Below are 13267 nucleotides of genomic sequence, written 5' to 3' on the forward strand. Positions count from 1 at the left end.
TATGAAAGTTATCATCTTTGTACATTAAACACTTGGGGCTGTAGGGTGGGTCTCCGCAGGTGCCAGGTGCTCTCCTTCCTTCGAGGGGGGTACTCTGTGCTCCTTCTGCAGGAGACCCACACGGCTCCAGCTGTCAAGGCTAGTTGGCGGCTGGAGTGGGGGGATGGAGTTTTTTTCAGCCACCTCAGCGCCCATTAGACTGGAGTGGCCACCCTGTTCTCCCCCAAGCTACGGCCCGAGGTGCTGGGGGTTGCCGAGGTCATGCTGGGCAATCTGCTGCATGTCCTGGCCTTTGCGGAGGGGCTGGCGTTGAATCTAGTCAATGTCTATGCCCTGAACACAGTTCCAGAATGAGTGTGTTTTATCAGTAGGCATTGGCCTTCCTCGGCACTCTGGATCTGCACAAGTGCCTGGTCCTGGGTGGGGACTTCAACACCCCCCTTGAAGACCGGGACCACTCAGGAGTCAAGAGCTGCTACGCTAATGCGGGCATCCTCAGGGAGATCATGGACCATCACTCCCTGGTGGACATCTGGCACGACCACCACCCAGATGATGATAGCACCTTTACCTGTGTCTGGGTGGAGGACGATCGGTTGCACCACTCCCAGTTGGACCAAATTTATTGACCATGCTTCCATCTGTCACGGGCTGACAACTCCAGCATTTGGCCGGGCATGTTCTCGGATCATCATCTGGTGACCGTGACGGCCTCTCTCAGCTCAAAGAGGTCAGGACCGGCCTACTGGCATTTTAATCATAGAATCATAGAATATCAGGGTTGGAAGAGACCTCAGGAGGTATCTAGTCCAACCCCCTGCTCAAAGCAGGACCAACTCCAACTAAACCATCCCAGCCAGGGCTTTGTCAAGCCGGGCCTTAAAAACCTCTAAGGAAGGAGATTCCAGCACCTCCCTAGATAACCCATTCCAGTGCTTCACCACCCTCCTAGGGAAATAGTGTTTCGTATTATCCAACCTAGACCTGGGGATAGCTACCCACAGTGCACTGCTCTCACTGTTGACGTTAAAGCACCAAGCACGGATGTGCTCTGTTAGCACACACAGCGTAGTGTGAACATGCACTACCGATGTGATTATAATGCTTTTTGGTTGTCGATAATATTTTTGTCAACAAAATCCACTGTAGACAAGGCCTGAGTTTGCAAGGTGCAGGCAATGGAGAATCTTAAATGGCTCAGACAGCCCCGTCTGATTTACAGGGAGCTTCTGACAGTCCCAAGAGCCATTTTAGGGCATGTATTTTCATCTGACTCTGATGGAAACCGAAAGCAACAGGCTGATGGGCCCCTTTCCCAGAAATGGGAGAAAGCCAGGAAGCGGGGCTGGCTCTCAGTCAGCAAGCAAAACTCTGGCAGCCCTTCTCTTGCAAGGAAACACAGACAAAGGAACACCTCCTGGAGCTGCTCACCATTCTTCAATCAGCAGCTCAAAGGCTTATCTCTCTCCCCAACAGAAGCTGGTCCAATTAACGACATTACCTCACCCACCTTGGCTCACTCATAAACTCATTTTCTTTTGTCACATTTTCCCAGGTGAAAAAACAAATGCAAAAGCAGGGAAACCCCCTTTCTCACTATATTTTACCTCTGCCTGCCTCCCCCATGTGTTAGGTCACTCAGACAATTCAACAAAAGGGGTCTCCAGAAAACTCTACCCATAAAATCACATAAGGTTTTTATTTAGTAATTTTGCTTCAGTCTTTGAATGCATTTGTATTCTCTGCAGTTGTTACCTAGTGTCACAGCTGTCTATTTTATGAAATGAGAGAAAAGGGAGCAGCTCATAGGCTGGGGGCAGGGGAGGGAGCTGTTAACACTTTCTGGGTAACACAGATCTGTGCCCATGTGCTGTGTGTGCCAAAGTGTTAGCTGGGCACTGGGCAGGACCGGCAGTCTGGAGGAAGGTTAGATCCCAAGCCATGGCCTGAAGGTCTAACAAATACAGTTATCCGGTCCCGAAATTCATCACTGCAATGTAGCCATTGCCAGATGGGGTCAGAGCTCAGGTCCATCTACATCAGTATCCTGCCTCTGCCAGTGGCCAGCACTGGAGATCCATCGGAAGATGTAATAACCTCACAGTAGCAGATGTGGGAGAACCTCTCTCCATAGTATGCCTTGCTCCCCGCACCATCATTAAGAGCAGTTTAAGCCCTTCAGCATGAGGTTCAATGTCCCTTACCGCATTTTTGCAATGATTAATTATGACAACTCTGGATATTCCTGGTGTCCAGTTGAATATCTGCTCCCTTCCCAAAGCAGAAATACTCAACCTGCCGGGGTGCAACTGATGCCCCTTAATCTGTGTTTTTCGAAGAGCAATAAAGATCAGATGCACAAAGTGCCAGGTCACATCAGTTTATTAAAGTGTGTCTGCAAGAGTCAGAATAATAAAACCCTGGGCAATGAGTACACGGAGCAGGGAGATAGAACGCACGCTGGTTCCTGACTGCAGAATACACAGCAAATCTGTAGCAACAAATTGGTTCACAACATCATATGAACCAACCACTATCAGATCCCAAAACAATGCGACTACAGTCTGCCCCTACCAGGTTAGTCTGAGCAGTGTCAGCGATTCCCAGACACCTGGTCAACCCTAAGCTCAGCCTCAAAAAGCACGTCAGTGTCTAAACTCAGCAGCAGACGCTCAGGCTGCAGCTCAGGAATAAAACAGAAATCTGACAGGAGCAATTTAAGAATTTAGTCTCCGGTTGGGGTTTAACCGCCAGATGCTTCCAAACCCTCCTAGAGTACAACTTTACTATTATTTGCACCAGGGCTGTGCCGACTGAGATCAGGGACCCAAGCCCATCATGCTAGTGTAACAGTGTCGCTGCAGGGCCCCCCTTGGCTCCTGCCCCACCGGGCTGAGAATGTCACACAGAGACCTGGTGCTTGTATTTACAGGCTGGGCTCCCACCACCTTTCCACCACACAAGTAGTCCCCTTCTTGCAGTCCATCAGCAGGAGAGAGGAGCCAAGCTATCTCTCTCTGCTTCCCCTCCCTGCCTTTCCTCTAGTGCAGCTTTCCTCTTTCTAGCTCCCCCTGGCTCCCTTCCCCTGGGATTCTGAGCCAGCCCCAGCCTGATGAGGCAGCAGCTGTTCAAACTTCCCCAGTCAGGGCCAGGTGGTCTACCCAGCTCCAATTCACCTCCCGTCATTGGAGCTGGAGTGACAGAGGGTTGGCTAAGCAGTTTTTCTACTCAGCACCTGTCACAGCTAATCTTTGCACAGACCTTGACTTAGATCCGGGGTAGGCAACCTCTGGCACGAGTGCCGAAGGCGGCACACAAGCTGATTTTCAGTGGCACTCACACTGCCCGGGTCCTGGCCACTGGTCTGGGGGGCTCTGCATTTTAAATGAAGCTTCTTAAACATTTTACAAACCTTATTTACTTTACATACAACAATAGTTTGGTAATATATTATAGAATTTTAGAAAGAGACCTTCTACAAACATTAAAATGTATGACTGGCACACGAAACCTTAAATCGGAGTGAATAAATGAAGACTCAGCACCGCATATCTGAAAGGTTGCTGACCCCTGACTTAGATCAAGGTCCTTGCTGGGTCTTGCACAGACACACAGTGAAGTCCAAAGGGGATTTTTGTTAATGACAGGTGTACCTCAAAGCAGTGCCCTGGAACCTCCTTATTCACCACTGACATATCATTATGATAGGTTTTGTACTCAGTCTGCCTTGTGAGGTATCATTTTTAAAACTCTTGCTCTGTTGAATATTAATATCCTGTGGGATGGTATGTGCTATCATTGTATGTGAAGTTAGGAAGTACTGCTGGGTGTGTTACTGAAATACACTTTGAGCTTGGGAACACCCACAACCAACCTTTCAGGTACGACAATGGAGTAGCCAGACAGTGGTTCATGGCTCATCAACACCCACCAAGGAAAGACTCCACTGTCCCAGCGACTGTATGCAATGGAGACTTCTCAGAGAGATCAGGTAAGCAATGGAGACTGCTTGACCAATGGGGACTGACTGACCTCCATGTTGCAGCATAGATCGTTTCAGCAAGCTGGAAGAAATTATAAAGAGGGGAAGTGACATCATCACTTGGCCTCACTCCCCACATTATTCTACACCTGGAAACACGTTTGGTGGACAAAGATTTTGAACTGGAGGAGGTGGTCCCAAGCTGGAGGAGAGTCCCAGCCTACGTACTGAGGATCTGTGACCTTTTTGTATCATCTGTCAGGGAGAGACACTGCTCGATTCAAATCCTGTTAAGTTTGTCCAATGTAAACTGTTTCTTAAGTAACCAGCTCTGATGTCTACCCTTGCCACTTATAATCATTTAAAATCTATCTTTGTGTGATAATAAATCTCTTCTATATTTTACCTAAACCAGTGTGTTTGGTTGAAGTGCTTGGAAAATCTGCTCAGGTCAAAAAGGGCTGCGCACGTCCGCTTTCCTCTGTAGAAGTGGTGAACTCGGTGATGAGCTCACACCCGCCAGGCTTCTGAGCAGGACAAGACGGCACAGTGTGCAGTGCAAGGCTGGGAAGCTGCAGAGGGGTGGGTGGGAAGGGGGAGTTGCTGGAACGTCTCTATTGTTGGTTCATGAGCGGCTGGGAGAAGCGTCCATGGAACTCAATGGGGTCTTTCCCTGCCTGTGGATAGCTGTGTGAGTGCAGGGCCTATCAGAGTGGTGTAGCTTGACATCAGCAGCACAATGTGAGCGGCAGCCTAGGCTGGTGGGAAAAAGAGGCTCGGCAGCCCCACACGTCATGTTGCACCCCAGGGACCTCTGTGACGAACTGGGACTGTTCTTACTGTGGTCTGTGAGTGCTGAGTGGCGGGTGTTGGCCTGAGAAGATGATCTGCATTGGAGGATGGGAGCTGGCTGGGGAATGGAGGGAAGGACAGACAGGGCTCTGACTCCCCAAGGGGGCTGTGGGTCTCCTAGGACCCCAAGATGGACCTAATTGGGGAGGATCCAGTTGTCTGTGCCTGCAAGACCTGTTTTGGACTGTGTTCCTGTCGTATAAATAAACCTTCTGCTTTACTGGCTGGCTGAGAGTCATGGTGAATCGCAGGGAGGTGGGGGTGCAGGGCCCTCACTCCCCCACACTCCGAGACAACCTCATCACAGTAATATCTTGTATGGATCCATCTTCTGTTGCGGAGGAAGATAAGCTTTGGTGCAGCTGTTGGATGGATGCCAGGCTAAACAGCTCCAAATGCCACACCCTCCCCTGTGTTTCCGTGCAAGAATTAAGTTCTGCCAGAGTTTTGTTTACTGACTGAGAGCCAGGGTGGCTTCCTGCCTTTCTCTCATTTCTAAGAAAGGGGCAGCTCAGTCTGTTGCTTTCACTTTCCATCACGTGGAAATGCAGGCTCCAAACTGGCCCCTAAGATCATCACAAGCTCCTTGTAAATTAGACGGGACCATCTGAAGGATGAAAGATTCTCCATTGCCAGCACCTTGCAAACTCATTCACACCACTGCAAAACGGGTGGACAGCTCTGCTGAGACAGCACATCAGCATTCTAGACCCTTTCTGCATTGGTGCCAATGACAACACAGCGTGGTTCTGTACCCTGTGTTCAATAGCTTCCACAATGGTTTAGATAATTGCACAGAGAATACACCTATAAAGCTTGTGTACTCTCTGTGTGATACCCAGCTGGTAGGGTTGCAAGCACTTTGAAAGATAGAATTAAAATTCAAAATGATCTGGACAAACTGGAGAAATGGTCTGAGTTAAATAGGATGAAATTCAATGTAGACCAATGCAAAGTACTGCACTTGGGAAGGAACAATCAGTTGCACACAGGTGAAATGGGAAATGACTGCCTAGGAAGAAGTACTGCGAAAGGGATCTGGGGGTCCTAGTGGATCACAAGCTAAAGATGAGTCCACAGTGTTGCAAAACAAGCAAACCTCATTCTGGGATGTGTTAGCAGGAGTGTTGTCGGCAAGACATGAGAAGTAATTCTTCCCCTCTACTCCACACTGATTAGGCCTCAGCTGGATATTTTGACCAGTTCTGGGCCCCACATTTCAGGAAAGATGTGGAGAAACTGGAGCAAGTCCAGAGAAGAGCAAGAAAAATGATTCAAGTTCTAGAAAACATGCCGTATGAGGGAAGATTGAAAACACTGGGATTGTTCAGTCTGCAGAAGAGAAGGCTGAGAGGGGACAGGGTAACAGTTCTCAAGTGCATAAAAGGTTGTTACAAGGAGGAGGGAGAAAAATTGTTCTTAGCCTCTGAGGACAGGACAAGAAGCAATGGGCTTAAATTGCAGCAAGGGTGGTTTCGAATGAACCTTAGGAAAACCTTCCTGTCGGGGTGGTTAATCACTGGAATAAATTGCCCAGGGAGGCTGTGGAATCGCCATCACTGGAGGTTTTCAAGGTTAAACAAATTCTTGCCAGGGATGGTCTAGATAATACTTAGTCCTGCCATGAGTGCAGGGGACTGGACTAGATGATCTCTCGAGGTCCCTCCAGTCCTACGATTCTATGGCTGAGAATCTGCCCAAAGCCTGATCTCCTCAGGTCTTCCAAAGCCGAGACAGATTGGAAAGGGACCAATTTCCCATGTTTCTCTTTGTGCACTAGGCAGGGGGTGGGGGCAGAGAGTGCGGGATTTTGGGTCTATGCTCTACTTGGCAGAGGGCTGAGGAAGGGGTTACCAGGCTGCCCTGGGGAGAAGAGAAGTGGACCTGCAATCGCTGAGGACAGAATGATTCAATCTGCAGCTGTGGATAGGTGTAACCCAGTCACAGTTGGCAGCGACAGGGGCGGGTTCAGTATCTAGGGAATCTGTTTCAATAACACAATGCAAAACTGGCTCGAGCCCCCACCCAGTGACCTGGGACAATTACATACCCCACCCCCCAGCCCACCAGGCACTTCTAAGAGGCAACACTTCCCCTCTCGCAAAAAATGAGTCTGAGTATAGGAAAAAAAACTGTTAATAAAAAGGGGGAAGTAACTTGGCATTCGTTTGGAAAAACACCACAAACAGAGTTCATGCACACAACCCATGAGCAAAAGACCCACCCCCAAGTGGGTTGGGCCAGTGTCCTTTTCCCTCTGGTGCTTAAGTCCAGCAACCAAAAGTCCCTTTAACCTGCCCGTCCCTTCTCTGCACCCCACTCACAGTTGCTGTCCTTGGCCAGTGCAGCCCCAGAGTTCAGAGGGGCATCTGCAGAGTTCACCGTCCACTCTGGGGCTGGCGTAAAGAGGCATCTTTCTCGCTCAGCTGTCCAGGCACTCACTCACCGCTCCTCTCCACTGCCTGCCCTGCTGGATGCCACATCTTCAGGTCCCACCACTTAATGTGGGGAGTTGTCTCCAGGCTTCATCGAGTCTGTCTGGTAAAGTGCTGGCAGAGACGATCCATGACGCAGGTGGAAAACCCTCAAACCCATAGGCCTACAGGTGTTCAGTGATAAAAACAGCCAAGTGCTCAAAAAACAGCTCCTTGTAAGGTGACAAAGATCATGGCAGGGATAAATATAAACAGGACAGGGGATTTAGTAGGGTAATTAGAGGGCCATTACTGGGGTAAGGCCAAGACCAGGACTGCCCACCTAGGGTGGGGGAGAGCAGAAGATTACAATAAAGGGGAAACACAATAGAACAGCGGGGCACCCTACCCGGGATGTGGGGGAGGGAATGAGTGTGGTACAGCTGTGCTTCTGCAGGGTGTAGTGGAGCTTCTGCTACAATAAATGCACAATTGTAACCAAAGACTGCAGTCTCCGTGTGTTCCTATGTGTCTCTTGCCCGTGTCGGAAGACATAGGATACCCGAATTGTGTGTCCGTCTGTTGTGTCCGAAGGCATAACCCAACATTGGCCATCACAAACAGGATCCAGAGATAGACCAGTGGCTGATCGCTGCTGTTTGCCATGGACCTTGGTAAGTTCAATGGACCATTTAGTAGTCAGGAGCTGGTGGGGTTTGTGGTGAAACAGGTAGGGTAATGTGGGTGGAGGAGTCCCGTTTGCACTATCTCCCCCAGAGATAACTGTTCTTTTGGATAAAAGGACAGGGAAGAATAAGGGCCCATTCCTGGTACAGGGGTCAACCTCAGTTGAGATTTTAGGGGACCTAGAGGGATAGGGGCTGGCTGAGGAGCCCACCCTCTTTGATAAAAGGGGAGTGGAACAAAGGCCATGCCCATAGGGACAGGATATCTTAGGGAGGTAACAGACACTGGAGGAGCTTTGGGGCTGGCCTGCAATTCCGCGCTGGGCAGATACGGTCCTGGGATCGAAGGCACCCTCGGATAAAGGAAGGGGGTGGTAGTTCAGGTTGTGGTTATGTAACTATGTCCTCTTTTTCTTCCCTTCCACAGACCAGTGGGGACTGTATGGGGGCTCTTCATACTTGTTTTAATGCAGCCCCTGCGGTGGACTTCCTCAATGAGCGGCAGCAGTCTGGAATCACCAGCTTCCACAAGGGTATCACCACGTGCTTCTCCACTGACAGAGCAGCTCTTACTTGGCTGTCCCTGTGCCAGAAGGCTGGGGCGAGCTCAGCACACAGTCCCGTGAATGTGATTTTCCTCATCCAAAAGTTCTGCAGTCACTGCTTGTCATCCCAGACCCGCATAACGACGTGATCCCACCACTGAGTGGTTGTTTCATGAGCCTAAAAGTGATGGTCCACCATGCTCAGTTGTTCCGTGAATGCCAGAATTAATCTGGTGTTGTTTCTTTCCATGGCACACAGCAGGTCAGGAAACTCAGATTGGGAGCTGATGATACACTAAACGTTTTCATCCCCATCCCAGCAGTATCACGTCAGTGGTGCAGTCACTCTGGGCCCACACTTGGAAGGGGCCAATCACAACCACAGTACGTTTGTCAGCGGGCCCACAAAAAGTTAATCCGACCCTAGCTCTGTCAGCACACGCAGCGTAGTGTGAACATGCACTACCGATGTTGGTATAATGCTTTTTGGTCGTCGATAATATTTTTGTTGACAAAACTCTATTGTAGACAAGACCTGAGTTTACAAGGTGCAGGCAAAGGAGCATCTTTCATCTCTCAGACAGTCCCGTCTGATTTACAGGGAGCTTGTGGCTGTCTCAGGAGCCAGTCTGGAGCCTGCATTTTCACCTAACTCTGATGGAAACCGAAAGCAACAGGCTGAGCTTCCCCTTTCCCAGAAATGGGGGATAGTCAGGAAGTGGGGCTGGCTCTCAGTCACCAAACAAAACTCTGGCAGCCCTTAATTTGTGCATGGCAGCACAGGTGAGGGACCAGCATTTGGAGTTGTTTAGCCTAGAGTCCATCCAACAGCCACGTGAAAGCTTCTCTCTCTCACAGCAACAGAAGATGGTTCCATACAAAGTGCAGCTATGCCGCGGGTCACTGCTCTGCTGCCCTCCCTGTACACAGCCCAAGACAGAGCTCTTGGCGTCACCCCTTCCCCCCCCGCAACGTTCCTCCGTGGGGAGGAAGCAGGACCAACTGCAAGGGAGAAATCTAGGTGCCTCCCCACACCTCGCCTCTGGGTTGTATCCAGTTTGGGGGGCTGGGGCCGCCATGCTCTCCCCCAATCTCCACCCATGTTAATGGTGCATCCAGATCGATCCTTCCCCGCCTCGTCCTTCTCCCAACGCTCTCTAGCATTAAACCCTCTCCCAGCTGGGGAGCAGGGTTTCTGGGCCACAGAAAGTGTCCTTCCTTCCCCAGCCTAACTACCTGCTATTGGCGGGTTGTCCTCATTTCACCCGGCACCATTCCTGTCGTGTGGGGGTCACGTCAGGTACAGGAGCGAGGCTTAGACGTGTTGCTTGGCGGATCCCCAATGGTTGGTGCCAAATCAACACCTCTTGGCACCCATGGTTGATGAAAGGAGCATCAGAGAGCAATGGTGTCTCCCCCAACGGCCAAGCACTCTGAGAGTTGGCATCTCCCAATGGTTGTGCATTCTATGGGGTGGCATATCCCACTGGCCATAGCACTGCCCATGAATGTAAATTGCTAACATCCTTAATTTGCTACAGACTCTTTGATGATGGCCAGCCTCGTGTTCAGAGATCCAGGAGATCTGGTTTCGAATCTGCCACCAACTCCTCTTGTGACCTGGGACAAATCACTAGATTTTGAAGAAGAATCAACCCACCATGAGCCCCCAGTGCATTGGCTAAGAGAGAGACACAACTGATGTGGGTAGGATTTACATGGTGGGGGCTGTATCCTGGAAAGCAACGATTTGGGAAGGACCCAGAGATCCTGGTGGAACCCACTGGGCTGGAGCTCTCTGGGTGAGAGGAGGAGTGCGGCACTGGGATGGAGAAGCAGGGGATTAGAGAGTAGGAACTGGGAGATGGGGTCCCCTCTGGATACAGCATGGGGGAGACCATGACTGGAGACTGCGCCCAAATCTGAGGGGGAGCCACACATCAAACAGGACATTGGACAATTGGGGAGGGTTCTGAGAAGAGCTACAGAAATGATTTATCCCCAGGTGAGGGAGAAGGGAATCAGCCCCCATGCATTACTCCTGATTTACCCCAGGGTGACGCCAGCCAGCATATAGAGGACCTGGGGCCAGGCTGGGGAATCCCAAGACTTCAAGCTGTGGGTCCAGCGCAGGGGAATGGCAGGGAATGTGGGTGAGGGGCTGGGCTGTGGCCCAGAGCCAACAAGCCAGAGGTGGACACATGGGCTTGGGTCCTGATCCTGGGCCTCAAATCTCCTTCCCTCTCCTCCCCTCAACCATCAGGTGCTTGGTGCCTTCACAGGGTTCTGCTTCTTCCTTATTCATTACAATGCTTTTGAACGGCGGTGCCCTCCTTTCCCATACCAAGGTATGCCTGGTGAGCTGGCCATTTAAAAGGATGGTCTGCAGTCTCTCTGGGATGATTGCTTCACACACACACACCTTGCTCCCTTTAGGCCAAACACCAACAGTTCAGCATGAACAGGTTCCCCCCATCCCCTACTGCGTGGCTCTGATCAGTCTCTGATCATGGATGAGCCCTTTAAACCAAACGTGAACAGCCAGTGTGGATGAGTTTTCCCCCACTCCCACCGTGTGGCTCTGATCAGGGCTCAGCCAAACGTGAACAGTCCAACGTAAATGAACACCTCTGATTGTCCCCTTAAACAAATTCTCCTATTTCAACCAGGTGTCTATGAATGATATCAGTGATATCACTCTCGTGATGCAAACACAGAGAGATAAAGAATGAATGTAGCTTGAATGTCCCCAAAACCCAGGAGCTTTTGCTGCTATGCTCTGTTCTGCAATGATTCCACACTACGTGCTACTGGCCTGGCAGGGTAAAGTGTCCTACTATGAAGGATGGAATAAGGCAGCCCTACCCAGAAACCTTCTGCAAAGGCTTTCAGAGTACCTCCAGGAGAGCTTCATGGAGATGTCCCTGGAGGATTCCTGTTCCATTCCCAGACATGTTAACAGACTTTTCTGGTAACTGTACTGGACATGAATGCATCCCAAGTCTTCAGGGCAAATGAATCATTAAACATACTTTGTTTTAAACCCTGTATCATATTTACAAAGGTACATTCACTAGAAGTGCCTTCTCTGGTGTCACAGTCCGGGAGCACGCCTTGGGAGGGTATGGAGGAAATTGGCTCCAGGGTGATGAACAGTTCCTGGCTGCCAGGGAGAACCGATTCACCACTTGGTGCCTGTGCACTGTCCTCCTCCTTCTCCTCCAAAATATCATCCTCCCTTCTCTGTGAGAGTCCCCCCTTGCAGGTTCCACAGACACTGGTAAGGTAGTGGTGGCATTCCCCCACCCCCGGAATTGCATGCAGCTCATCGTAGAAGAGGCACATATGGGGTTGTGACCCAGAGCGATTATTTGCCTCCTTAGTTTTTTGGTAGGTTTGCCTGAGCTTCTTGATTTTTACATGGTACTGCTGTGTATCCCTGGAGTAGCATCTTTCCGTCATGCCCCTGGAGATTTTCGCATATATGTTTACGTTCCATTTTTTTTTAACAGAATTCTGCCCGAACAGATTCTTCTCCCTATACAGCAATGAGATTCCCCATACAGCCATTCAGTCCATGCAGGAGCTTGTTTGCAAATCCGGGGCTGCATGGTCACCTGTGCTGGTGGACTCTACATGGTCACGTATGATGGTGGGCTCTGCGCACTCACCTGTGCTGATGAGCTTGCTACGCTGGCCAAACAGGAAATGAAATGAAATTTAAAAGTTCCCAGGGCTTTTCCTGATTACCTGGCTAGTGCACCTGAGTTGAAAGTGTTGTCCAGAGTGGTCACAATGGAGCATTCTGGGATAGCTCCCGGAGGCCAATACCATCGAATTGCGTCCACAGTACCTCAATTTCGGAACAGCGATGTTGATTTTAGCACTACTCCACTTGCAGAGATGGAGTACAGAAATCGGTTTTAAGAGCCCTTTAAGTTGACAAAACGTGGTTGGTTATGTGAATGGATTTAGTTTTAATTTGATATAACACGGCTAATTCCGATATAATCGCGTACTGTAGACCAGGTCTTAGAATATGTACCAACTACTTATGATTAACAATGTGTTCTACCTTGCATTTATCTGTGACACTGTGGCCTGATCTATGCTATAAGGTTTGGTAAATGCAAGTATAATTTGTCTGGAAAGGTTGTTGGTGAGGGAGGCTTTCAGAAATGTTCACTTTCATATTTTGTCTACATTTTGAACCTGCACTACCAGTCACTAATGTCCCTGTGTATCCTGCCAGTCAGAGGACATTGTGCCCTGATAAATAGCAGTGCTTAACATTGAATCTTCAGATAGGCAGAACAGACAATTCTCTATCTGTAGATTACCCGAAAATCAAAAATGAATGTATCTTTAGTGTTATAAACATCTAACACAAGGGACAAAGGTCTGGAGAATGGAGAAGTGAAACCTGAAATGCAGAGGTTACTGCACTAAAACATATTCACCTCTCCCATAAAAACAATCATGGTTAGTACGTATGTAGCACTTTGATTGTCAAAGCAGATCCTTAACGTTAGCTGTTTGAGTCTTGCAGCCTTCTGGGAAGTAGGCATTTATTATTGACCACATGTTCACAGATGAAGCAATTGAGGCAGAAGAATTAATGTCCAGTGTGGAGCTGCCCAAAACCACAGATAGAGCATCAGAGGCAGTTCAACCCCAGGAGGAGGGCTTGGAACCTTGCTCCATTACAAACCCCTCCAATGAGTTTTCCATTGTCACAGATGCACAAGTGAAATGTTTCTTACAAGGGCCTCTTATATCATAGAATGA

Source organism: Gopherus flavomarginatus, chromosome 20 (assembly GCF_025201925.1).
Source record: "Gopherus flavomarginatus isolate rGopFla2 chromosome 20, rGopFla2.mat.asm, whole genome shotgun sequence".
Classification (NCBI taxonomy): Eukaryota; Metazoa; Chordata; order Testudines; family Testudinidae; genus Gopherus; species Gopherus flavomarginatus.